Raw genomic sequence first — 24,386 nt, forward strand, 5'->3', positions numbered from 1 at the left:
TCTACTCTTCTGCTGCTGTCAATCTTCTCCTGCCAAACTTTCACGTTAGGGTAAATAAGTTGGAAACTAAAAAGTTGTAAGACCCCTTGGTTTTTTAAAAATTTGTCTTCTCAGAAAACAAAGAACACTAATTCTACTTCCATGGTTTAATATGTTGCCCCCATCTGCATGCTCATGGATATGTGCTTATATATATATTTTAATCAAAACTTATAATACTGTTGGCTACATTCAGTTTAATTACATTTGAGGTAAGAAGTCTTAAATTCAGTGAATTCAGGCACTCAAAATTTAAGCCCTCTGACATCTATTAACCAAATGGAAATATGAGAGGTAGGTATTACAAAAATCAAGAGAAGTGTTTAATATAAATCCTGGACTTTTAGATATTTCCAGAAATGTAACGTATATATTAGTACACAAACTTGAACATTTTCACAAACCTTTGAACTCAAAATTCCATTCTTAACTTTTACAGGTAAATCAATATCCATGTGTGATTTTAAGCAGCTCAAGCATCAGCTCTTAAAAACCACCAGAAATGCTGGGGGCAAATTCCACCGAGCAGCAAATGAACTGCACCCAACAACCCAGGTACCTCCCCCTGAGGCATCTGGAACATGAGAATTAGGAGCAGTCTTTGGTTTCTGAGGTGCCCGAAAGTGGGGACTCCCGACTCCCCAAGTCTAAGAAGGCCTCAGTGATAAGGAAAACTAGCCAAAAAAAAAAAAAAAAAATCATCCATGCCGGCTCCCTTCCATGGGCTCCTCCCTGCCACGGGCTTACAGATCTCACTTCCTCTCCGCCCCCCAAAGCCTGACTCCTGGTCCCAGCCCTGCTGCTCACTGTGGTGGGGGTGAGGCTGTGGGTGTCACTGCACCTGTAAGAGGAGAAGCTGGTCAGGATACAGGATCCTGGCTATCCTGCCCGTGCTCAAGCTGATACTGTAACTTTGTAGTGAGTTACTTAATGCAAAGGTTTAACTTCTGAGTAATTCAGATATGTGTATTCTAACACGGAAATCCTGAACGTAGAACACAGGCCACACCCTGACACAGATGCTATCTGGCTAGCACTCTTTGGCTAGCATTCTTTCTTGTTTGCCTTTTCAATAGACGTTTTTAAAAGCAGTTTTCAGTTCACAGCAAAATCAGGAGGAAAGAACAGAGTCCTCACATATCTATCTCCTTCCCCAGCACAGGCAGAGTCTCCATCATTCTCCTGCCCCCACCGGAGCAGCACACTTCTGTATGACCGACAGACCCGCATCAATGCGGCACCACCACCCAGAGTCCACAGCTCACACGAGGGCTCGGCCTGCTGCTGCTCACTCTGTGGGTTTCACAGACATGGAACGGCATGGATCCCCCATGAAAGCCCCATCCGGAGTTGCTTCCCCAACCTACACATCCCCCTATGCTCCTCCCATTCATCCCTCCCTTCCCCAACCCCTGGCAGCCTCTGACCATTTTACTGTCTCCACAGCTTTGCCTTTTCCAGACTGCCCTGCGGTTGGACTCACACAGCAGGCAGCCTTTCCAGATTGGAGACTCACTTAGCAACATGCGTTTAAGATCCGTGTCTTTTCATGGCTTAGTGGTCCAGTTCTTTTTAGTGCTGAATAATATCCCAGTTTCTGACGTAACACAGTTTATCCGTTCACTTACTGAAGCACATCTTGGTTGCTTTCTAGTTTTGGCAATTGTAAATAAAGCTATAAAGCTGCTGTCAACATCTGTGTGCACATTTCCTCGTGGAAGTAAATTTTCAGCTCCTCTGAGTGAACGTCCAGGACTGTGATTGCTCCTGTGGTCGGATTGCTTAGTTCCATGGAAAACCGCCACGCTGCCTCCCACAGCAGCTGCCCCACTTCCCCCAGCGACGAGTGACGGTCCTGACACCCACACATCCACCAGCTCACGGTCGTGTCGGAGTTCCAGTATTGACCAGGCTGGTGGGTGTGCAGTGGCGCCTCGCCCTATAACATAAGACACGGGCCATCTTTCCACGTGTAGATTTGCCATCTGTGTATCTTCTTTGTTGGGGTATCTGTCCAGGTCTTTTTTCCATTTTTAATCAGGTTGTTCATTTTCTTGTTTTGAGAGTTCCTTGCACGGTTTGGATAACAGCCTTTATCAGATGAGTCTTTTACAGATAGGTTCTCCTCGTCTGTGGCCTGCCCTCTCATGCTCCTGAGACACTATTTTAAAAAACATTTTAGACAGAAGATGGACCTCCCAGCCCACCGCGGTTCTCATTTTGGCCGTGGTCACCACCCTCCCAGCCCTGGTTCCCACCTTTCCACGATCTGCTCGTCCTAAGGGGGTTTCTCCATACGAAGTTCCTAACATATCTCCAACGATGGCAACATAAAAGCAGGCAGTTTGCAGATAGCAGGGAGCTGATGGAGGATGGAGCAGAGTGTGAAGGCCAGCGGCTTCATCCTTCGGGGACAGGCAGGCCTCTCAGATGTCCCTCTGGGTCACCTCCCAAATGAAGTACCTGCCTTGGCCATGGGCAGGAAGCAGGACCTGGCCCAGATCTCAGCATATGTGACCTGGCACGGCATTTACAGGTGAGCCTCCGTAACCGGAAACTCTACTCTGGGGAGAACACATTTTCATTATCAAGGCTTATTAATTAAGAAACCAAAGAGCAATGCCTGGAGCGAGGATACAGGGACTCTGTGTGACCCACTTGCTCGTTTCCACCTGGCGCAAAGGACCCTGGAGTGAGGTGCAGTGCCTGCTCTGAGTCACCAGCACCCTCGTCGTTTCTACATGAAGAACCCAGTGAGTCTGTCCCAGGACTTTTTAGCCTAGACTTAAAAATTCACAGCCCAGGAAACCCTAACCATTTTAGGAACCTGAGGGGTGGGCCAAGGGGATCTCACAGTTTGGTGCTGGCTTTGGAGTCAGGAAAGGGTGGTTGGGGCTTCCCGCAAGCACTCCCGGGAGGCCGTGCACTGGCCCGAGGCTGGTTCCACCTCCTGTCCTCGGTTCTCATGCCCAGCAGTGACAGGAGCGCTTCTTCCGGAGCAGTCCCTGGCTCCAGGCCCTAACATCCATGTCCAGGCCCCAACATCCATGTCCAGGCCCCTAGTGGGGCAGCTTCTACCCAGGGAGGCTTGGACTGGAGACAGCCTGGAGCTCTAGGCAATCCTGGCAACCACCTGCTTCCCGAAGTGGCTGCAGACAAACTCCTGCTTCCAAAACCTGGCACGGGCTGTGTGAGGCCTGGAACATGGGAGGCACACTTCGCAGGGTCCCTGATCAGATGCAAAAGCAAGGCTAAGAGCAGGAAAATTATTTAATTATCCTCTTGGTCATCAAATAAAGTCATAGTCACTTAGACCTCTGTGTGACTAGAAGTATACACATTATAGAAGGGTATATAAATGTAAATACATGCATGCTTATTTTCGTTTTATATACCTTACATATATATATATATCCATACATGCATATATATAAAACATTGATAAACCGTAGTTAAGATTTCAAATCTCAGTCACAAAGATCTCAGAAGCAAATTACTATCCTTAAATTCTAAACAAAGACGTAACATTTTAGATTCTTGTGAACAAAAGGTTCTCTATTAGCATTTTATTTTAAAAACTAAGATTTCTATTTTAAATAATCACTTTCACTGAGAGATTCTATAACTTGCTACACACCTTGATTTCCAACAATAGCTCATTAGTTTAAGAAAAACTGCTCTATGGGACTTTTGCTATTTTAAAGCATAATGATGTCGTTCTCTCTACACCCAAGAATAGAAAGATGCCCGTGCAGATGTTTCCAAAGCAATTCAGATGAGATGGTCTAGACACACAGTTTAAGACCATCACATTTTCAAGAAAAAAAAAAAAATTACATTTTCAAGAAAAAAAAAAAAGAATCTCATTTTCAAGGGCAGAAGATCAAGACCAAATCCAGGATGTTCTGAAGGGGTCACCTTATATTTAAATTTCATGTATTTGTAACTTGGGTGGAACACGACATCCTTAAAGATAACCAAATAATGTACCACAGCCCTTAAAACCCGCAGTATAGTATCTCTTTTGTTTGACATACACTTAATTTTGTCACATCTTCGTTTTATAATTTCAAGATTTCTAAAGCTCCTAAAGCCTCAAATCGAGAGAGAATTTGACTTTGGCAATTCCCAAAGTCACAAGCAGGTTGTATGTCCACAGCTATTTGGCATGTGGTTTCTGATGGAAGCTTCTATGAATGCACATGAAATCCCTCTTGACTGCAAAGACTGACTCAGCGTGTCTCAGAATGAAAATATATACGTTTGTAATGGACAACAGAACAGATCCTAATTACTAAAACAACAGGAAAGTCTACAGCACTTCTCATACAGAACGAATGCAAAGTGTTTGAGGAAAAGTCTTTCCAACTGAAAATATCAGAGCTGATTGGAACAAAGAAGATTCTGAAGATGATCCTCCCTGCTTTATGAGACTTTTAGAATTTTCCTCATCTGCAAGTGAAAATGAACCTCCTGCTTGCCCACTGAGGACAGGGAGAGAACAGGGTAGGATAACAGACCTTCAAACACTTCATAGGGGGAGAAAGGAAGACAGGCCAGTCCCGTACACCCATCGGCACACCCACACCAGCTGTGCAGATAACTGTGATAGCCGGGCATCTCAATGAGACAGCTGCGCACGGGTGATCTGCCAAAAGACAAGATGGCCAAGTTTGGGCGGAATCCCTGGAGGGTGGTCACTCCAGGGCCTCTCAGGTCTGTGCCCAGGAATCTGCATTTCCAAGTAGCCCAGATGAGCTGCTACCCAGAGGCCCTCACCAGTCATGGCTCACACAGGCATTGGAACTCCACACGCCTCCTCCTTCTGCAAGGTCTGGCGTGGATTTTCCTTAATTGCCGACACCGTGCTCCTCTACACCTACTCTCACCATTGGTCCCGAGTTTACTGAACTTACAAACAGAACAAGAGAAGGGAACTACAAGGGAAAACATCCACCTGAAACAGGACTGACCAGGGCTTGCGTCAGCGGACACAGCAAACACAGCACATATCTGTGCACGGCTCACCACTCACAAAGTCCACAGCAGTGCGGTTTCCACTCAGAACATCCGGGTGTCTGCGGGCATGGAGAAGATGCTGCACAGCTGTTTCTATGCTAAATACTTAAAGGTGTGAATTTTGTTACATATAGAAAAATGTGTGTTTAGAATACAAATGTGTGCATTTATGTTAAATACATGAAAACACGTAATCCAGGTGTTTCGGTTCATACCACTGTGGAGACTTTTTGGTTTGTTTTCATACAACTGCCTAACTGGGGCCCAGAACCAACACCCACCAGCTGTGCCACTGCATCTGTTTTACTGTCACAGACCAGCCCTACCCCACAAAAAAAAAAAAAAAAGCCATGGCACTTATTAAAAAATTAATTTGACAACATTATTAGAGATGACTTGTGGTCCTCTTTGAAGAGATTGCAGCACATGAAGGATTTCAAATACACGTATGTTCTGGGTCTCCTGATCTTAGGACCTGTCCACACTGGTGGCTTTAACGGTGCTTCGTGGAAACCTCTGGAAAGCATGTGTGTCATGTCTAAGAGCAAACTAGAGTTCACACCTCAGCACTGTGTGCCTCTTCTTTCCTCCATCCCACAGGCACTGCCTTCTCCCAGGGAGCTGGTGCTGTGCCTCTGTCCCGCCAGTCTCTGCCAAGTCCCTGGTGCCATTGTGGAGAACCAGCCTCTGTCTGTCCAGGTGTGTTGTGCAGAAAGCAACTCATCCAAATCTGTTTAAGAAACACACATTTGAGATGCCTATAGGCCTCAGAAGGTGGAGGCAGACAGGATAAAGGCAGCTGTCGTAGGGGCTGAAGATCAAGCCTGTCTAGCGACTGATGGACGTTGTCTGCAGTGAGCCACCGCACATTTAGCGAGGCTGTCTGGCTCCTCACCTCCACCAAGCCTCCACCCGTCATGTCTGGCCTCGATTTTCTGACGCCTGCACGGCCTTCACCTGGTTCATAACCCAGCTCACAAAGGCCCCCATACAAAGGCCCCCGTACCGCAGTAAGGACGGCGGTGGTCGAACCTGCGGCCATTTATCCTCTCTGCATCTAGCTCCTCTCCCTGAGGCAACAGCACCTCTGGAGTCACAGCCTGGCCTCCCAACTCTCCCCCATCCAGGGCTTCTTGGTGTTTTGCTCTGCTTCACACACCTCAGCAAATACTGCTGATTAGCCAGAATCACCCAGAAATCTCTTGATTCTGGCTGCTTTTGTAATTTGTAATATTTGTACTTCTGGTGTGATTTGAGGAACAACAAATTTTAAAATTAGAGAAGATGTGGTTTTTATTCTCTCCTTTCTACCTGCAACCTTGAAAATTCTAGCAGCAGCAAGGGTTTGCTGAAAGTAACTTCCAACGAATAGAACCTATTACAAATGTACTACAGAGTGTCAAATAACCACATAGATGTAAATAGAGATGCAGACACAGATATAAAATCCAATGGTTAAACCAGATTGAGAAATGCTTGCCAGTTTGTAGGACTTCTAAAACTTGACATAAATGTTGGCTAAGGGATATAAGATGTTTTGAGATGAGTGAGATGCTTGGCCTAGAACCACAGGCTCTCTCCTCTTTATAGCAGAAAATCCATAAGAAGGTCAAATCTGAAAGAACCAGGCACCGTTGAGTGGCATGATCAGCCCTCCTTCCCCATCCCTGGGCCAGCTGCGGTGAGTGCAGCCAGTCCTTCACCAACATCCGTCCTCCAGACCATGGCTACACTTTACTCCCAGCTCCCTGTCATTATGTAGATTAGGCAAATCATGGCCACTCTCACCCTAAGCCTCACCCCCACACCCCACTCTGCCAGCGTGGCACTCACCCAGTCCCAACCACAGCAAGGACAGCCGTGTCCTTGGAAACGCAAAGCAGGGGTCTGGAAGGAACTTGGATCCCCAAACACCTCATGGAGTAGTCACCAGCCTGGAACTTCCTCCCTGAAGGGTTTGCAAGAGAGAAAACCTCCTTTGTTCCTGAAGCTACAATCCTGCAGCGTCTCCGGTCCCAGCATCCTTACCTACCCTCGTCAGGAGCCGCTCATGCTCATCAAGACATGAGAACAAAACTGCAGTGGCACAGTCACACCCCCCCAGAACGCAGGCCACCTGCCGCTCACATTCATCGTATTAACACCAAAAAGCCACCGCGGTGGATATCCTGGATGTGGAAACTCTGCGGCCTTTTGCTGGAGATGCGCTTTGTGCGTTTATCGCACGACCATCTTGGTATCAGGAGGGGCTGCGCAGATGGCAGCTGTGCACGTCACAGGGAGTCTTACGCACTGGACTCTCGGCCAGCTCCCAGCATCAGCGCCCACAGGGTCCTCTCCTCCGGGAGGCACGAGCTTGAACGCCAGAGTGTCCTGTGGATCCACACAACCGTGCTGTGTGCCCCAGGAGCTTAGAAACTACCATTGTGTCCACAGGTGACGCCGGGGGCAGAAGCCAACCTCAAGCAGTCACGGTCCTCTGTGGGGCTGGCGTCCAGGCAGGAAGGCGGCTCAGCAGCTCTCCTCTCACTGTGGAACTTCCTAGGTCTCCACATGAACAGAACCTAAGCAACAAACAACAGGAACGAGAACACGACCAGCAGCTTCTAAGATGGGCAAGCTGGGCTGATCATGAGACACCTGACGGGGACGGTGCCAGAGCCCCTGCCAGTGACCCGTGAGGACAGCGATGCCGACAACTCCCTAAAACCAGCCCAAGTCGAGTTAGACTCGAGGCTTCCCAGGAGTGGGCAGATCCATTCAATCTCCACAGTCTGAACCTTCTAGGCCATCTCATGGCCCTCATCTCAACAGATGGGAACCAGGACACTGCACCATAGACCCTGCCCCAAGCCCCCGTTCCTTCCTCTATACCACACACCAGTACAGAGAACACTTAGGGACTGGCCATTCATGTAAAATACCGCTTAACTCAAACTTCTGATTTAGAAAATCTAATTCCTACTCACAGAGCTGAAAGTGTTCTGTGCTGGGAGGCGGCAGCTGTAATTAAGCATGAGAGAAGGAGGAGGGATCAGAGTGGTGCCAAGTACTAAATATTCATCTAAATCTATTCACCACACCTACATGCTCCTCTCATCTGCTTCATTTTCTTTCCTTAAAAGACACCATAATTAGGTGTCAAAATAGACAACCTATTTTACTGATACTTAACTATAAAGGAGGGAGCTACGTATCCAAAAGAGATATGGGAAAACAGAAAATGTCCACAAGCGATCGGGTGGGAGGGCAGCTGCAGCAGCACCTGGCTCTGTTGCGTTGTGAGCCAGCTACGTGGGCTGGACAGCTCATTTAGCCACTGAAATTACATCATCTAAGATTTTTGTTTCAGTTACTTTGATAAATTCTCCCTCCTGCTATGGAGAGTAAGGGTTTAGCTTGCTTTCCTTTTATGTTTTGAGTCGGAGTCTCGCTCTGTCACCCAGGCCAGAGTGCAGTATTACAGTCATGACTCATCGTGGCCTTGACCTTCTGGCTGAAGCAATCCTCCCGCCTCAGCCTTCCAAGTAACTGGGACCCACAAGCGAGTTTCATTTCTTTGCTAACCAATTCCTTTTCACCACCGTGCGGCGAGCCCATCAGGATCATCTGCCTGGATGTCCACCTTGCTTACCGGCTGTGTGGTCTCTAAGGAGGATGCACCCTGGTTGCCCAGGCTCTGCATGCAATGCTGAGTCTGCACGTCTGCCGCCGTCTAAGGGATTGACAGACCGGAGCATCCCCACGTGCCACCGTAAGCCAGGCTTTATTCCACAGGGTGACTCTGCTTCCCGTGACGAGATGCAGCACGTGAGCACAGATCAAAGGGTGTGAGCAATAACACATTTTCCCAGATACTAAGCAGAGGACCAAGGCTTTAGTTCCTTACTTATTTGCCATAGGCTTGATTCCAAACAGCTTTCTGGGATCCTGGGGACAAACGTCTCTAACTAGTGAGAATTCTGGGTTCAGTAATGGAAGACTCAACTAATGCCCACTTTGTAACTGCTGATTCCATCAGAACTTGAGGCCGAAGAAAGGGAAAAATAAAAGGGGGACCAAGGTCCTGACACCCCAGTTTGTACAAGGCCAACCAGCCTGCTTGAGGGGTGAAAGGAGCAGTGTTTTTAAATTGCCGACTTTTAAAAACATGGCTGTAGGCTGGGCGCAGTGGCTCACGACCGTAAGCCCAGCACTTTGGGAGGCTGAGATGGGAGGATTGCTTGAGACCAGTTCAAGACTAGCCTGGAAAACACAAGACCCTATCACTTTAAAAAGTAAAAAAAGTCTTTTATTAAAATAGTAATAAAAAGGTTAATACAATAAATTACTATGTCAACATGGCACCCCCTGCTGTCAGACGAGGTGGATTCTCTGTGGCTACAATGAGGCCCAGAGAAAAATGTAATCGGCATCACAGAGAGGAAGGTCAGCCTCGAAGCCCCACGACACTAACTCCTTTGCAGTTTGTTAACCAGCCTGAAGTCTCCTCCGCCATCAGACAGAAGCCTGGTTTAGAGGAATGCTGCCCACGGGACCTGGGTGGACTTCCGACGCCAGCCAACCAGACAGCCCCACCCTGGGACCCTGACGGCAGCCCCAACTGGAGAGAATGGCCTCGTGAGTGTCCTTTCCCGCCAGAAACCGCAGACTCTGAGCCAGTCCTGGCTGTGATTGAGACTGCGCATAAACGTCTGTGCCCAACAACTCACCTTTGTACATGACACGCTGAGTCCGCCTCATTTCAAATGTTACACTAGCCCCAAGGCGAACATGGATGTTACAGGTTAACTCACTGCGCATGTGCTAGACTTTCCCTGTAAGTGTTCAGACATTCCACGAACCGGATGAAGAAACCCCACTTTCCCTGTAAACGTTCAGACATTCCATGAGCCCGATGAACACACACAGCAAAAACCGGAAGGTTTAACGCCGCGGCCTCCCCCCTTCCTGAAGGATGTGTGCTTACAGCTCCCCCGAGACCACATTTCCCAAAGCACAGACTTACTCTGAAAATAAAACCTCCTTTTTTCCTTCCTCTGTACATTTCATAGGTCATATTAGCAACTATTGCTCCAAATGCAAAGAAATGGGGTATCATCCGTGCTGGTCACCCAGTTCCTACCACCAAAGCTTCAGGGCCCCCCAGTCTGACGGAAGCTTCTGTCACCCTAAAGCCAACTCTGGAGATGAAGGCCGAGCTGGGGAAAGGCTGCGTCACCCACAAATCCACACCCCGGGGCCCTCTGCAGCTGTGTGTAAGGAATTCTTGGCCTGTCCTGGGGTTTGGGGAAATCAGGATGCAAGCAGATACTGTACGCTCTGCCACGGGACCGTGAAATCTGAGGAACCTCAGAGGAACACAGACAAATGGCTGCACGAGTCCCACAGGCCGCACCTCGATGGGCACCCGTGTCAAGAACACAGACACGCCAGGAGAGGCAGCCGATGAAGGCAACGCTTGCAACCCCAGCACGCGGCAGTGTCCGAGTGTGGGGGTCTCTGGCCAGGCTCCACCACAACTGCCATATTCTGTGACAAAATTTTAAAAATAGGTTTTAGCTATTTACAACTCTAACTTGTTTTACAGATAAACAGAACACAGGGTTCCAACAGGCTCCAAAATACTTTGCCTAGAACCAAGTCTAGAATGCAGATGGCTGCTGCTCCGAGTGTCATGAGTCCCCTGTAGTGCCATAAGTCCTAGATCTAGGTGACTAAGTGCTCTTCCTAAACCAGAAGGCACCCTCTGTCCCCAGACCAGTCCATCAGCCCCGGCAGAAGCTTCTAGAGTAAGAGCCTGTGGATTTGTATTGGATGGATGTAAACCAGGCAAAGTCACCGGGGCTCATCCCGGAAGCCCATCCATTTACCCTCTCATGCCCTGAAGATCCTTGCCCCCAGCTCCACACCCTCAGTCACGCTGAACCACAAGAACTGGCTTCTAGGCCTTAAGCCACTCCCACTCTCCTCTGGACAGACCGTTCTCAAACCATGAGGCCCAGAGTAGCCTTAACAGGTGGTCCCAGCAGACCTGGCCGCTGCATTTTCTTACTGGCAAAAGAGTCAACAGTTACCCAAGTAGAACAACCAAACAGGATGTTTTTCCACTTAAAAGGTCTCATTTTTGTCCATTTAGAATTGATACTTTGTGTATGTGTGTATGGGGATGTGTGTGTGTGGGGACGTGTGTGTGTGGGGATGTGTGTGTGTGGGGACGTCTGTGTGTGTGTGTGGTGGCAGGGGTTCTCGTTCTGTCACTCAGGCACAGTGCACCGTAAGTACAGTGGTGCTATCACGATTCACTGCAGCCTCAACCTCCTGAGTGGCTGGGACCACAGGTGCACACCACCACTATTTAATTTTTTGTAGTGTCAGGGTCTTGCTATGTTGCCCAGGCTGGTCTCAAACTCCTGGGCTCAAAACTGAATTTGCTCACCTCAACCTCTCAAGGTGCTGGGATTAAAGGTGTGAGCCACTATGCCCAGCCTAGGATTGATATTTCGTAAACTATTACTGAGTTTAACACATGAATTCCACTGACATAGATACCAGCACACTCTCACAGCTCAAAGGTTTTTCAGAATCTCGATTCTGTCCATTCAAGATCAATACCTAAAGAAAGGGCCAGAACTGACCCTCCCCTCAATGAAGCCTAAGGGCAAATGCAGCAACATCTCAGGGTATGAGGAGACAAAGTAAGAAGGGTGGAAAATACACATTGAAATTCTGGTGTTAGAATCATAGTCAACACTTTAAGAGACAATCTGCTTTCAAAAACATGTAGCTGCTGGATTAACCTCAAAGTCACCAGATTCCACAGGCAGGCGCTCAGAGAGGCACAGCTTTCTAAGGCCACCCACGCCGGCAGCCTAACAGTCTCGGGGCAAATAAACAAAGGCTTGTTTCTCTCAAGGAAGAAGGTGCTCAAGTCCTTCCAAATAGTTTCTTCTTCTAAATCAGTTAGAACGCCTCCTACAACACTGTTTAGAGTGCCAGTGTGTTCAGAAGTGTGAAGTGAAAATACATCTCAGGACCCCGAAATCACTAAGCTAAAGTGAAGTCAAGGTGGGAAACGGCTTAGGGCAAACCTGCCTCCCATGCTCCTAACAGAGACTAGAGGAAAAAAAAAAAAAAAAAAAAAAAAAAAGCCACGTTCCTCCCTCACAACCGTTGGTCCACAAGGAAATTCCTCAGGGACAGAGGACAGAACTGACAGTCACCATCTGCACACGGAGATAAATGTGGATCTTACTGCTTTCTCTGGAAAGGCTCACCAGAAACGCATCTGTCTCTGATCTACCTGTGACCTGGAAACCCCTCCCCGCTTCGAGTCATCCCTCCTTCCTGGACCAAACCAACGAACATCTCATATATTGATGTCTCACATGTCCCTAAAAAGTGTAAGGCCAAGTTGTGCCCCACACACCTTGGGCACATGTCCAGGACCTGAGACTGTCACGGCGCATCCTCAGCCCCTCCTAAGGCTGGTGTCCCGGGTGTGTCCTCAACCCCTCCTGACGCTGTGTCTTTAACCTTGGGAAAATGAACTTTCTGAATGGGCCGAGAACTATCTCAGACGCTTCTGGTTTACAGGAAGCATTCTCTCCTGCGGGTATAATGCAATCATGTGGAATCACAAAATGCCACTTTAGTAAAGGCCGAAGGAATTAGGGTTTGATGTGCTTTTTAAAAAAAAAAAAAAAAAAGAACGTTCTATTTATCAATGGACCATGAAAACCCACACCCCCTTTTGCAGTGATGTCAACTGGGACAAGTGCCCCCTCCTGGGGATGCAGCAAAGGCTACCCTCTGACCCCACTCCCCAGAGTCCAGGCTTCCTGCTGCTCAGGGAACAGCAACCCCAGCTTCACGGGGCTCAGGCCGCCAAACCCAACTCCCATCCATGCTGGAGAATCACCCCAGGGACTAGCGAAATGGCAAGTGCAACTCTCACCTCATCCCCTTAAAGGAGAAAAGGCACCTTCCCACTCCTCTTCCTGCTGGTGGGAACAGGAACAGGGGCAGGAGCTGGAGGGGCAGGAGTCGGGCAGCAGGAGGGAAGCAGCCTGGGTCCCTGCTAGTCCCAGGTGGCAAATGCCAATCAGCCCTGACCTTCGCTTTGCAGAGAAGAAATCCTTCTCTTCTGGCAGGTCCCAGTTAGAAGTTTGCGCCCATTCCTTTAAAAAAAACCTCAGATACAACATGGGTGTTTTGCTAACAATATTTCAATTGCCTGGGGGCCTTGGGTTGAGTGACGCCAAAACAGGAACCTGAACCCTGTTATTCAGGAAACCACCTTCCAGCCCCATCTACCCTCCCAGGCTGTCACCTTATGGTATTTGTCTGCTGGATGATTATTTTTAACAATAACTGCTCTTAAGAGCGAGGTGTACAGGACAGACAAGAAGTCAGCTCAGGTTGAGGGGAAGCAGGAACAGACCCCTCTCCCTGCAGGACAGTGGAGAAGGGACCTTCAGCACCTGGGTTTGCAGGATGCTGGATCTCTGAGAGCATCGCTCACAGCTCAAGTACGGCCAGACCCTCCTCTGCCACAGCCTGTTCAGGAGAAGGCAGGGCAGCACCTGCCCTAGAGACCCACAGCCCTGTGTGGGGTTCAGCTGGAGCTGAACTTTCCTCCCTTGGTAAGAGCCAGAGCCAGAGCCGGGGGTGAGGAGAGAAGCAGCAGGTGTGAGGGGCACTGTGGCAACTCCACACCACGCTAACTCTCATCTGACGTGCTCCAGCCAAAGCCACGCTTCTCGGAGGGCATTTCCCTTCACATGTCCAGAAATCATCAACATCTAGTCTCCCCACTGAACAGATTCTTCCCCAGGAGGCAGGGGCTTGGCTGTAACATGTGGTAATGAGGGGCGCGCCTTCGTGCCCATTCCATAGTGTTTCCTGTTACCTATTTTACTTTAAAGCTAAAAATGGTCCCCGTTTACACTCTGTAGTGACACAGACAGCAAAACACACGAGATTCAGTGTGATCCCACACCCGTCACTGCTGACCTCAAGATCTTTATTTGTTCATTTTGCTTCTAGAGTTTGTACTCTATCCCTGAGTTCCAGGCCTGTGGATTCAACCAAACATAGACCAAGAATACTTTTTTAAGGTGTCTGTACTAAGCATTCAGACTATTATTCTTTAAGCAATATCGTTTACTACTCGCATGGCATGTCCATGGTATAGGTGTTACGAGCAACCCTGACATGACTGAAAGTCTGCGGGAGGATGTGTGTATGTCATATGTAAACACGATGCCTTTTATACCAGGGACCTGAGCGCCCACAGACCTTGGTGTCCATAGGCAGTCCTGCAGCCCACCCCCGTGGGCACTGTGGAATGGCTATAATAGAAAACAGAGATTTTAAACAGTTATGTACCAAATCTAATCTTTTGTTAAGAAATTCCTGTGTATCACGTGTATTATTTGCAAGTCCTTCCTGGCCCAGAGACTTGACATGTTCTTATCATCTTTTCGTCCACTGATCTAACGAGTCATTCCAGTAAGTTTATTGAACACGAATAAATTTTACAATTAAATTCTTATGGGAATCACACTCATACTCTAAGCTGCTTTGGTTTTTAAAGTGAAATAACCAATAGTTTTGAAAACCAGCTATATCATAGAATAACAGGATAAAGCAGCCCCATGACATGCAGAAACATGGGGTTTCAAAGCTAACCAGTATAAAACACGTTACAATCCCCTAAATTGAAAACGTTTTACACCACAACAAATATTCCAGAAAAAAACAAGATGTTCAAAAAAGACTTATGCAGAAAACCACTTTCCCCCTTCATTTTTCACACGGTTTCCAGAAGCTTGTGTTTGGCAATAACCATGAACCAGAAGTGGCGTCCGCTCCAACTGCTGCTACTGCAACACAGAATATTAAAGAGAAAAAAAAAAGGACACAGTATATTTCCTATTGATGAGAACAGGTAGAGTGTTATAAGAATGAGTGTGTTCTAAAGTCAACAATGTTCCATTTCTAGGTCTCTTGCAGACACTAGACGGCAACCACCAAAGCTTATGTACTTGGCAACGTTGGAGGAGACCAAGTTCAGAGCTGTCACAATACAGCACCATCCTCACGCGATTATCTCAGGAGGGTTTGAGGGCAAGTGCCCCCATCACAGCGGGAAAGCTGCCCAGCCCAGCACTTCCTGAGATCACAGACCTTCGCGTTCCCACGTCTTCAATAGCTCCTTTACACTGGGAACCAGAGAGCAAAACCTAAAACACTTCCTCAAATCTCAAGAGTTTTGAGAGCTCTTCTCCTCGCCCCTTCTCTTACTGAAAAAGCCTATTTTGCAAGCAATCTGTAGTGCTCACCAGAGCTGTGGCAGGAGGAGAGCTAGTGTTCGGTAGACCGAGTTTCAAGTGTGGGGAGACCAGGAAGCTCTGGACACGGATGGTGGTGATCGCGGCACGACAGTGTGAACACACTTAATTCCCCCAAACCATACACTTAAAAATGGTTCGAGTGCTATGTAATTTTACCACAAGCAAAAGACTGAGAAAAGTCATCTATAATTACTGTCTCCACTATCTTGCATCCTGTAAGATGCATTTGCTTTTGGAAATCCTCAGAGCAATCATGAAAGATTAATACCCTGTCGTCTCTGAAACACAGGCAAAGTCAAGGCTTTTGATTATAGCAAAGTAGCTGGAGAGCACAGCGTCCGTTAGACACGGCATCCGTGGTAGGACAAACACATGGTAGGAAGGTGGTGGTCATGCCATGCTACACGCAGATGGGAAGGCTGTGGGGAGCCACAACACCCGATGCTTGGGAGGCACCTGGGTAGGAGCTGAGAATGTACCAAACACGTTCGATCACGCAACTTTCATGGACCCCGAGTCCAGCCACGGCCGCTGACATCCACTGTGCCCGGGGTGTCCTCTACCACAGAGATACGCACCCCGTGGAGGATAGTGCACAGATTAAATGCCAAAGCACAGAAATGCTCAGGTCCACCTTCTCAGATAGAAGCAAAAACACATTTCCCAGACCACAGCAGCATGACTCTCCACCTACATGTACCCCCGTCCCATTTATTCTCGAACCCGTCTCTTCCGGACCCCACAGCATGACTCTCCACCTGACTGTACACCGTCCCGTGCATCCCCGCACCTGTGTCTCGGCCCTCACTCACTCCCTCGTTGGATCAGGCACCAACAGTCCACTGTGTGCCTGGTGCACTGAGCCTTGTCAGGAGCCTCTGGGCCATGTAGCAGGACACGTACTGGAAACTCCCAGTGCACACGTTGGCCTCCAGCAGGACGCTTGGCTCTTCTATCTGCGGGAGGTGGCACCCACCCCTGACTGAGCTCTCTGCAACCTCCACCTCCCAAGATTCAAGCAATTCTCCTGCCTCAGCCTCCTGAATAGCTGGGATTACAGGTGCACGCCACCACACCCAGCTAGCTTTTATATTTTTAGTAGAGATGAGGTTTCACCATGTTGGTCAGGCTGCTCTCCAGCTCCTGGGTCTTGTGATCTACCCGCCTCGGCCTCCCAAAGACAGGCATCTGTTTTAACAGCCACCCCTGCTCCCAGCCACAACACTGCTGAAAGCTGGCAGAGGATTAACTGAATTGTTGATTCTCTTAATCAGAAAAGACTTCCTAAATCTGAATATTTCTGCCAAACAAACATTCTCTCCTCTGCTTACAAAGCCGTGAGCATGATATAGTAAAGTTTCGTTTTGTTTTTCTGTGATAGAGTCTTGCTGTCATCCAGGCTGGAATGCAGTGGTGTGATCTCTGCTCACTACAGCCTCCACCTCCCAGGTTCAAGGGATCCTCCTGCCTCAGCCTCCAGAGTAGCTGGGACTATAGGTGGCCACCACCTCACCTGGCTAATTTTTAGTTGAGACAGGGTCTTACCATGTTGGCCAAGATGGTCTCCAACTCCTGACCTCAGGTGATCGGCCTGCCCCGGCCTCCCAAAGCACTGGGATTACAGGCATGAGCCACCACACCTGGCTGAGAAGTGTTTGACAGAGGCTGAGGGGAGGCTCCTGTCCCACCCTGGGACATCCACATCCCACCCAGCTTCCCACCCCGACTACAACACTCAAAGCGTCACAACAAAGGCAGCTACATCCCTGCGGTTCTCTGCACTAACGCCACAGCTGTGTGAGCTGCCACAGCCCTGGAGCTGCCACTCAGCCTTATCATGCTGGCACAAGCACAGCAGAAACTACTGAGCTCCAAGAGGGAGGAGTGCAGTCCAGGGGAGTGAACCAGGAGGGGGGAGTACAGTCCAGGGGAGTGAACCAGGAGGGAGGAGTGCGGTCCAGGGGAGTGAACCAGGAGGGAGGAGTGTGGTCCAGGGGAGTGAACCTGGAGGCTCTAGGGGTAGCAAGTTCACACACCTCAAATAACTCCCACATCCATCCGCGTGCAGGGAAGAGACGGAAGCCATGCAGGACCTGCAGCACTTTCTCATCGCAAATGAGAAGTGAGGATACCTACTCATGCATGAAATCAGAGCTAAAGTTCTACCGTGGTGGGGAGACGCTGTTCAACAAGTTTCATAGACTCAAATGGGAACAAAAAGAAACCAATCATACAAGATCAGTGGATGGAAAGGGATCAGAAATTTAAGCCTGTAACAAACTTTCAGAAAAAACCTCACTTGATCTGCAAGATGGCTGCGGCTCTGCCTGATCATTTCTGAAAATGTCTAACCCTCGATAAGCCATCTCAGAACCGTTAAAGAGGAGTAACAAAATCAAAACGCCAAGGCACGCTCCGTATTTTAGATGACCTGCAACAGTACGGAAATGAGCAGTGGTGCCAGAGCTTTCAAGTTTGTTTGAAGCAAACTCCAGCATGAGGGCAGCATCTTTCTAGCTGAACCAATGAGGTGGGCTCCTACTCACCTCATTGAGCAGGGAGATCAGCTTTCAGGTAAGGTGCTGTCAAGGGTCTGCAAACCATGATCCCCGAACCTGCCTTGGCCAGGGAACCAGAAGTGATTTTTACACTTTGAAGTTTTAACAAAAGAAAAATATGCAGAGAATTCTGTGACCCACAAAGCATAACATGTTGCCTACCTTGCCCTTTACAACAGCTTCTAAAGCTTTGTTGTCAGGTACAAAGTGTTTCTATAAAATAATGTCACTGATTCTCAAGCATGCCAAGAAAAGTCACACTTCAGAACAACCGTCAATGGAGATGCACCATCCTGTGTTTCACACAAATTTTAGTTTTGTAAAAGCCAAAATAAGGAATGTAATTCTGTGAGAAAATAAACTAGCTCAAAGTCAAACACAAAATAACAAACCAAAGCATGTTTTGGCCTCTCAAAGTGATCAGTGAAATTGGGAAGAACACTCACATAAATCATACTTCAAAAAAAAAAAAAGAAAAAAGACAAAGGCAAAAACAAAACAAATTCCACTTCACCATCATTCCTTAAAGTTATTTAACTACTGCTGCAAAATAAAGTGGAGAGACTTCTTACTGCAGGGTAATAATCGGCCATCATCACCATGAAACAGACCACTGTGCAGGCTCAGGCCCTCCTGCCCACAAAGGCGAGGGGAGGGAGGAGAAATGATGGTAAGAAAGAAAGGGACAGGACAACCATGACCTAGTCAACAATTGTACCCTCCCACCTTTCTTCTGGACTTGAACTTTTGGAGCCATCTGGGTTTACCTTCCTGTGTCTGTAAGTCAACAAGTTCTCGAAGCCAGAAATCTACAATACTTCTGGCAGCCAACTCCTCTTGACCTTCCCCCAAGTTTTAGGGTCCCATCAGCTCACCCCTGGATAGTATCAATGGCCTCGGAGCTCCAGCCAACCTTGCACTCTACAGACTGAAATATGCCAAGAGCCACTCGAGGCTGCCACTGCCATGACCAAAGGCTTTCAGAGACAGTCACAAGCACTGCACAAATCCATGTGGCTTCACCAGATGCAAAGCGGCTCCAGCATTCCATCCAGCCTGTCACTGCCACCATAGCTGTGAGCCTATGATGTCAGAAAGGGAAGGAAGACACCATGTAGATCATCTCATTTAAGCTTCAGTGTCACAAGGTGGATTTTGTAGTGCCCATTTTATGGATCAGGAAACAGTTCTAAAGAGGCCATGCACAGGGCCCTGCTGACACAGCAGCAAGCCCTGCAGCGGCCTGGGCATGACCCCCACCCCATGCTCCCTGGGTCCTAAAGTCCACTCCTCCCCCGTGGGAGCCTGATCCTGGGTCTGCCTGAATTGCTACCATTCCTAAGACATGACCTACGTGTGCTCACCTCCTCCTCCGTCTGTTTCCCGCAGCCTAGAGGCATGTGCTCTTCCATTAAGCCAGACATCACACTTCAGCACCTGCACCTGACACCACTTCAGCCAAAAGCTTTTCTCAAACCTCCCCCCACACCTGCCGGTCACACAGGTCTGCACCTATCACCTTTCTCACTCGAATTCTCACGTGTTCCTGTGTAGCACCATCCAACTGATTATAGTCTGTTGAGAGAAGGAAGTTCTGTAGGTAAGTCCACAGGCTAGTTTGCTCCCAAGCACACTGTCTTGCATGAGGCAACCGATTAACAGCAAATTCATTTCAGCACAACATTTCCATTGAAGAAACGCAGAGCATAGAGCTCTGGTCATAATTAAAAGGGCATTTCATTCGTCATTGAAATTTCATGTACTGCTGCTACAGCAGCACCCCCTCCTAGCCAGGCTCTGGCTCAAGGGACATAATTCTTCCAGTGCACGACTCCCAGAGGAGCCCCGGCAGCAAGAGCCCCACAGGCTTCCCAGCGCCTCAGGCTGAAGCTCCCACGCTGGGCCAGCACTGGCCTAACGACAGGTCACGACAGGATCGGAAGCTGGCCGACTGCTCTGTAGAATGGAGACATGTTAGTAATCCCTGACATTTCCACTGACAGGCTGCTCAGCTAAACTGGGAAAAATCCACAATAGAAAGAACTCATAGGGATGAGCACTTCTCTCTCCAACCTGAAAGCAAATGGTGGCTGTGCAGACGACCTCTTACCTCTTCGGGGTAACTGTCAACTGCATCTCAGGTCAGCAACAGCCCCACTGAGCGCCAAAAAATCAGCTCCCCCCAGCCCTCACTTCCTAAGGGGCAGCCTTCCCGGGCCGCCTCTCCTGGAAGATCAGCTCTGACGCACCCACGAGGGTCAGGAACCGGTTCTGGGGCTCATTTCCCAGGCTCCTGCCCACCGCCCTCTCTTCCTTCTCCATCTCCCTCTTCACTCCCATCCTCCCTCCCGCTTTCGCTTCCCTTCTCTCCTTTCCTCTCCCTCCCTCATTTCCTTTCAGCCCTCACCTTCCTCACTGCACTTCCCCATCCAACTCAGCTGACGCATTCTCAGGTCAGTAGAGGGTTTTCTTTCACTCCATGTTTTTATTGCAATGATCATTCTTAATGAACAGAAACCTGTTTCAGACCATGTGGATGCCACCTCATGACCAACTGCTGCCCCATGGCTCCGTGTCCACTCAGTGTCCTCACGGCGCAGGTGCCCAGCAGTATGGCTGTGACCAGGGGCAGCAACATGGGAGAGGTATCCCAGCCAAGAGGCCCTGCAAAGCCTCCCCAGCAAACCGGAGCAAGGCCCAGGGCGGTAGGGAGAGCGCCGTGCTCATGATGTCGGCAGTTCGGCTTCCGCAAACTGTCCATCGACTGCAAATTACTTTCTTTCCATGGTTACAGAAGAACCATAAGCATTCTGAAATATGTTCTTGGTTTCATGTTTGCGAAATCTAAGCAACGTAATAATAAAAATCACCGAATTCTGCCAGAGGCTCTAGGGGTGTTTTCCTCTCTGAAAGGAGCCCCTTCCGGGACTGGGGATTGAGTGACAGCCTTCAATCACGGTTATCCTGGTGGTAACAGGGAACTCCTCAGCCTGCCGGGAGCTGGGGCCCTCGATAGCCTCACGGCTCCACACGCCAGTGTTCTAAGGATCACACGCGTGCACATGGCAAAGCTTGCTGCACACACATCAGGTGCTAACAAGCCCCAAATGTCTCACTCATACTTGCTACCACATCTCTTCTCTCAGCCTCCACGGCGTTTCACGCTCTGCCTTTATATAGAGATGAACCGCGCATCCTGAGCGCCACCGAAATTCACCTCCTTCTGGGCAGAGGGTTGCATCTTTCCATCAGGGGGTCCTCACTTTCCATCAGCTGGTACAGAGTTTGCAGAGTGGGCGAGTCTAACGTTGATACTTTCTCAATATTCCCTTCACACCCCTCCAAAAACAAGAGTACTGCCAGCTTCTTACCGAGGTTGTAATGAGAAAAATATTTTTCTCTTGTGAAGAACGTGACTCTGTATGTACACTGTTAGCACCCACACCGTGAACATTCTGCTCTCCCGTGACTGTATTCACAGGTCACAAGACAAAACTTCTCCATAGTAGCCAAAAAAAAAAAAAAAATTTTTTTTTTACCATGACTCCCACTCATCTGAAAGACACAGATGTGGTTTTTCCTTCATAACAAGATCCAAATGATCCACAAGCCAGGTTTAATAAACACGTTGGTCCAAGTGGGAAAATGACCCCTCAATCTCCCTCCCCTCAAAGACCAGGGCAGCCAGGAAACTGCGCTCTCCAGTCAATGACAGCTGGCAGGATTCCCTAAATAAGCAGCTGGAAAATTCCCATCTCACAGAGGGCGCCTTTCAAGACTCAAGATTTCCCCACACTCCCTGAATGTCCTACCAAGAACAGGGCTACCCAACTGAGGACTGAGGCAGTAAACAAACATGTTTTCGGCTAGGTGCGGTGGCTCACACTTGTAATCCTAGCACTTTGGGAGGACGAGGCAGGCGGATCACAGGGTCAGGCGATCGAGACCACCCTGGCTAACACGGTGAAACACCCGTGTCTACTAAAAATACAAAAAATTAGCCAGGCATGGTGGCGGGCACCTGTAGTCCCAGCTACTCGGGAGCCTGAGGCAGGAGAATGGCGTGAAGCCGGGAGGCGGAGTTTGCAGTGAACTGAGATCATGCCACTGCACTCCAGCCTGGGCAACAGGGCAAGACTCCGTCTCAAAACAAAGTAAAATTTAACAAGTTTTCAGCAAATAGCATCATCGACCCACAAATGAGAGGTACCGTTTTCATTTTAGGAGGGAAACACTACAAAGCATGTACATTTTAGCCCATAAGTGAATTCTTTGGGTGTTCCTGTGTCTGCTGTCAAATGCAGCACATCACCTCAAAAGGCAAAGTTCTGTAAGTCACATTCAAGGCGGGGAAAAATCATTCTAAGTTTTAGCAATTCAGTAAGAACCTGATCAAGAGAAACCTACTTGTTCCAGACTCTAAGCAGCAATATATTGCTACAATGTAATGAAAACAAAGAGATGATTTAGAAAATTTCAATGCTAATAAAAGACAAAAATGTAATTGGATTTATTCTACTCTAGACAGAGAGCAGCCGAGCAGTTCACCCATAAGTTATTATTGTTGCTGTTTTTCAGACAGGATCCCAACTCTGTCAACAAGGCTTGACAGCAGGGGGGTGATCCCCATTCACTGCAAGGTCCGCGTCCCAGGCTCAAGTGATTCTCCTTCAGCCTCTGGAGTAGCTGGAACTACAGGTGTGCAGCCATCACATTGAGCTAATTTGTGTGTTTTCAGTAGAGATGGGATTTCACCAGGTTGCCCAGGCTGGTTTTCTGGGTCTCAAGCTCCCGGGCTCAAACAATCAGCCTGCCTTGGCCTCCCAAAGCACTGGGATTTCAGGCGTGAGCCATCACGCCCCGCCTTTTTTTTTTTTTTTCTTTTCTTTTTAAGTGATTAATGTGCTTCAGAGTCTTGTAGACAATTAGAAAAAAAAAAGAAGAGCAAGAAGCAAATTCTGTAAGGGAAAGAAACCATTAGCGCGTTTTACACATCTCAAAACTCAAAACTGAAATACTAAGAATAAAATGTATTTTTATTCATAGAAGCAGCATTCTTAAAGTTCTGTAAAATTGATACCACGAACACCACCACATCACAGACGCGCGTGGCAGGACTGCTCAGGTTCCGAACACATTCTGAACAGTCCTCCTGCAAACTTTCCTCAATGGGAATACTTTATTCTGTCTTTTATTCAAATTAAGTATCTTGCAAGGGAGTTGAAAACTGCATAGCAGATTTTAAAACTTCAATGTTTTCTCAATTTTCGCCACATTCTGATGCATTTTACTGACTACACGGCCAATAAGTTTAAAGCATTTTGCATCGATAAAGACAACGCTCCTTTTAGCAATAGGCTTTTTCTTTTCATACAAAGATCTATAACTTAAGCTAGTAAACTGGGCATTTCACAAAGATTTGGCACAATTCCTAGCACAGATTTTAGCAAAATAAAACCGTTATCTTTCCACAATTAAATAACCAAGCATAAGAAACTGCACAGTTAAAGTAACTGTTCCATTATTTTATATAAACCCAAATGATAAAGTAGAGTATGCTTTGGAAAACAGTATTTCCATATGCTAACGATGAAGCAGAAGACAGTTCATCAGCCTCATATGACATTTGACAACCGAAGTACTCTGGCCCAAGCCCAGCCCGGTTAAACGGAAATGAGGTAAACGTGTGAGTGACTGTGCTGGGGCACTCGGATAGCCACAGTCCGGGAAAGAACAGCTAACATCTTTCTTCTTCATGGGAAAACTGAAACATACTGAACAGACCTTGATTATTTAAAACAGTCTGCCCCAGTACTAACCTTAAGCTCCCATTGATAAAGACTGCGATACCCACAGAGGTGTTTATCCAGGCCCTCGAAAATCACGGACATGGTACATACACAATGTTTTCAAACACTCAATGCTGCCAATATGTTAAATGCGCTGTGATACTGGAGGTCTTGGGCAGGACCAGAAGCGTCGCAGCCTGGTTACCTGTCCTAGTGTTCAATGCTTTGTATGTGCAAAGCCTGCTGTTACAATTTACTGGGCCTAATATGATTCAGTTCATCACAGAAGAGAGCTATGACATTTACTTAATTCCACACAGGGATTCTCAGGTTCACCTTCCATGAGTGACTGCTCTGTCCACGAGACAGCGGAGGGAAGACCCAGGAAAGGCCTGGGAGATGCCTGGTGCTCACAAACTGGTATCAGTCTGCTGCTTTTGGCTTAAAGGAAAACAGACATAGAAGGAACTAAAAGGGCTCACTACACCTAATATCACAACGTTCTCAACTTTACCTTAGCCAAAAATAAAAGCGGAAAAGCAAAACTACTCACTCCAGGGCATGATTCCAGTGCTAATCTGAAACATGGAATATTTAGAAGACAAAGCTTATTGTGAGTCCAA

At 48.0% G+C, this 24,386-nt stretch overlaps 1 long non-coding RNA gene across 1 annotated transcript; it reads right to left on the reverse strand.

Annotated features, from left to right (window-relative positions):
• Positions 1-3,291: 3,291 nt before the first annotated feature.
• Positions 3,292-7,622, reverse strand: LOC114676015 (uncharacterized). The gene is made up of 3 exons (XR_013400903.1): positions 7,186-7,622; positions 6,892-7,006; positions 3,292-5,788 (listed from the first exon to the last, which is right to left on the reverse strand). It is a non-coding gene; the product is annotated as an uncharacterized LOC114676015 (long non-coding RNA).
• Positions 7,623-24,386: the final 16,764 nt, after the last annotated feature.

This window comes from Macaca mulatta, chromosome 11, assembly GCF_049350105.2.
Source record: "Macaca mulatta isolate MMU2019108-1 chromosome 11, T2T-MMU8v2.0, whole genome shotgun sequence".
NCBI classification, from domain to species: Eukaryota; Metazoa; Chordata; class Mammalia; order Primates; family Cercopithecidae; genus Macaca; species Macaca mulatta.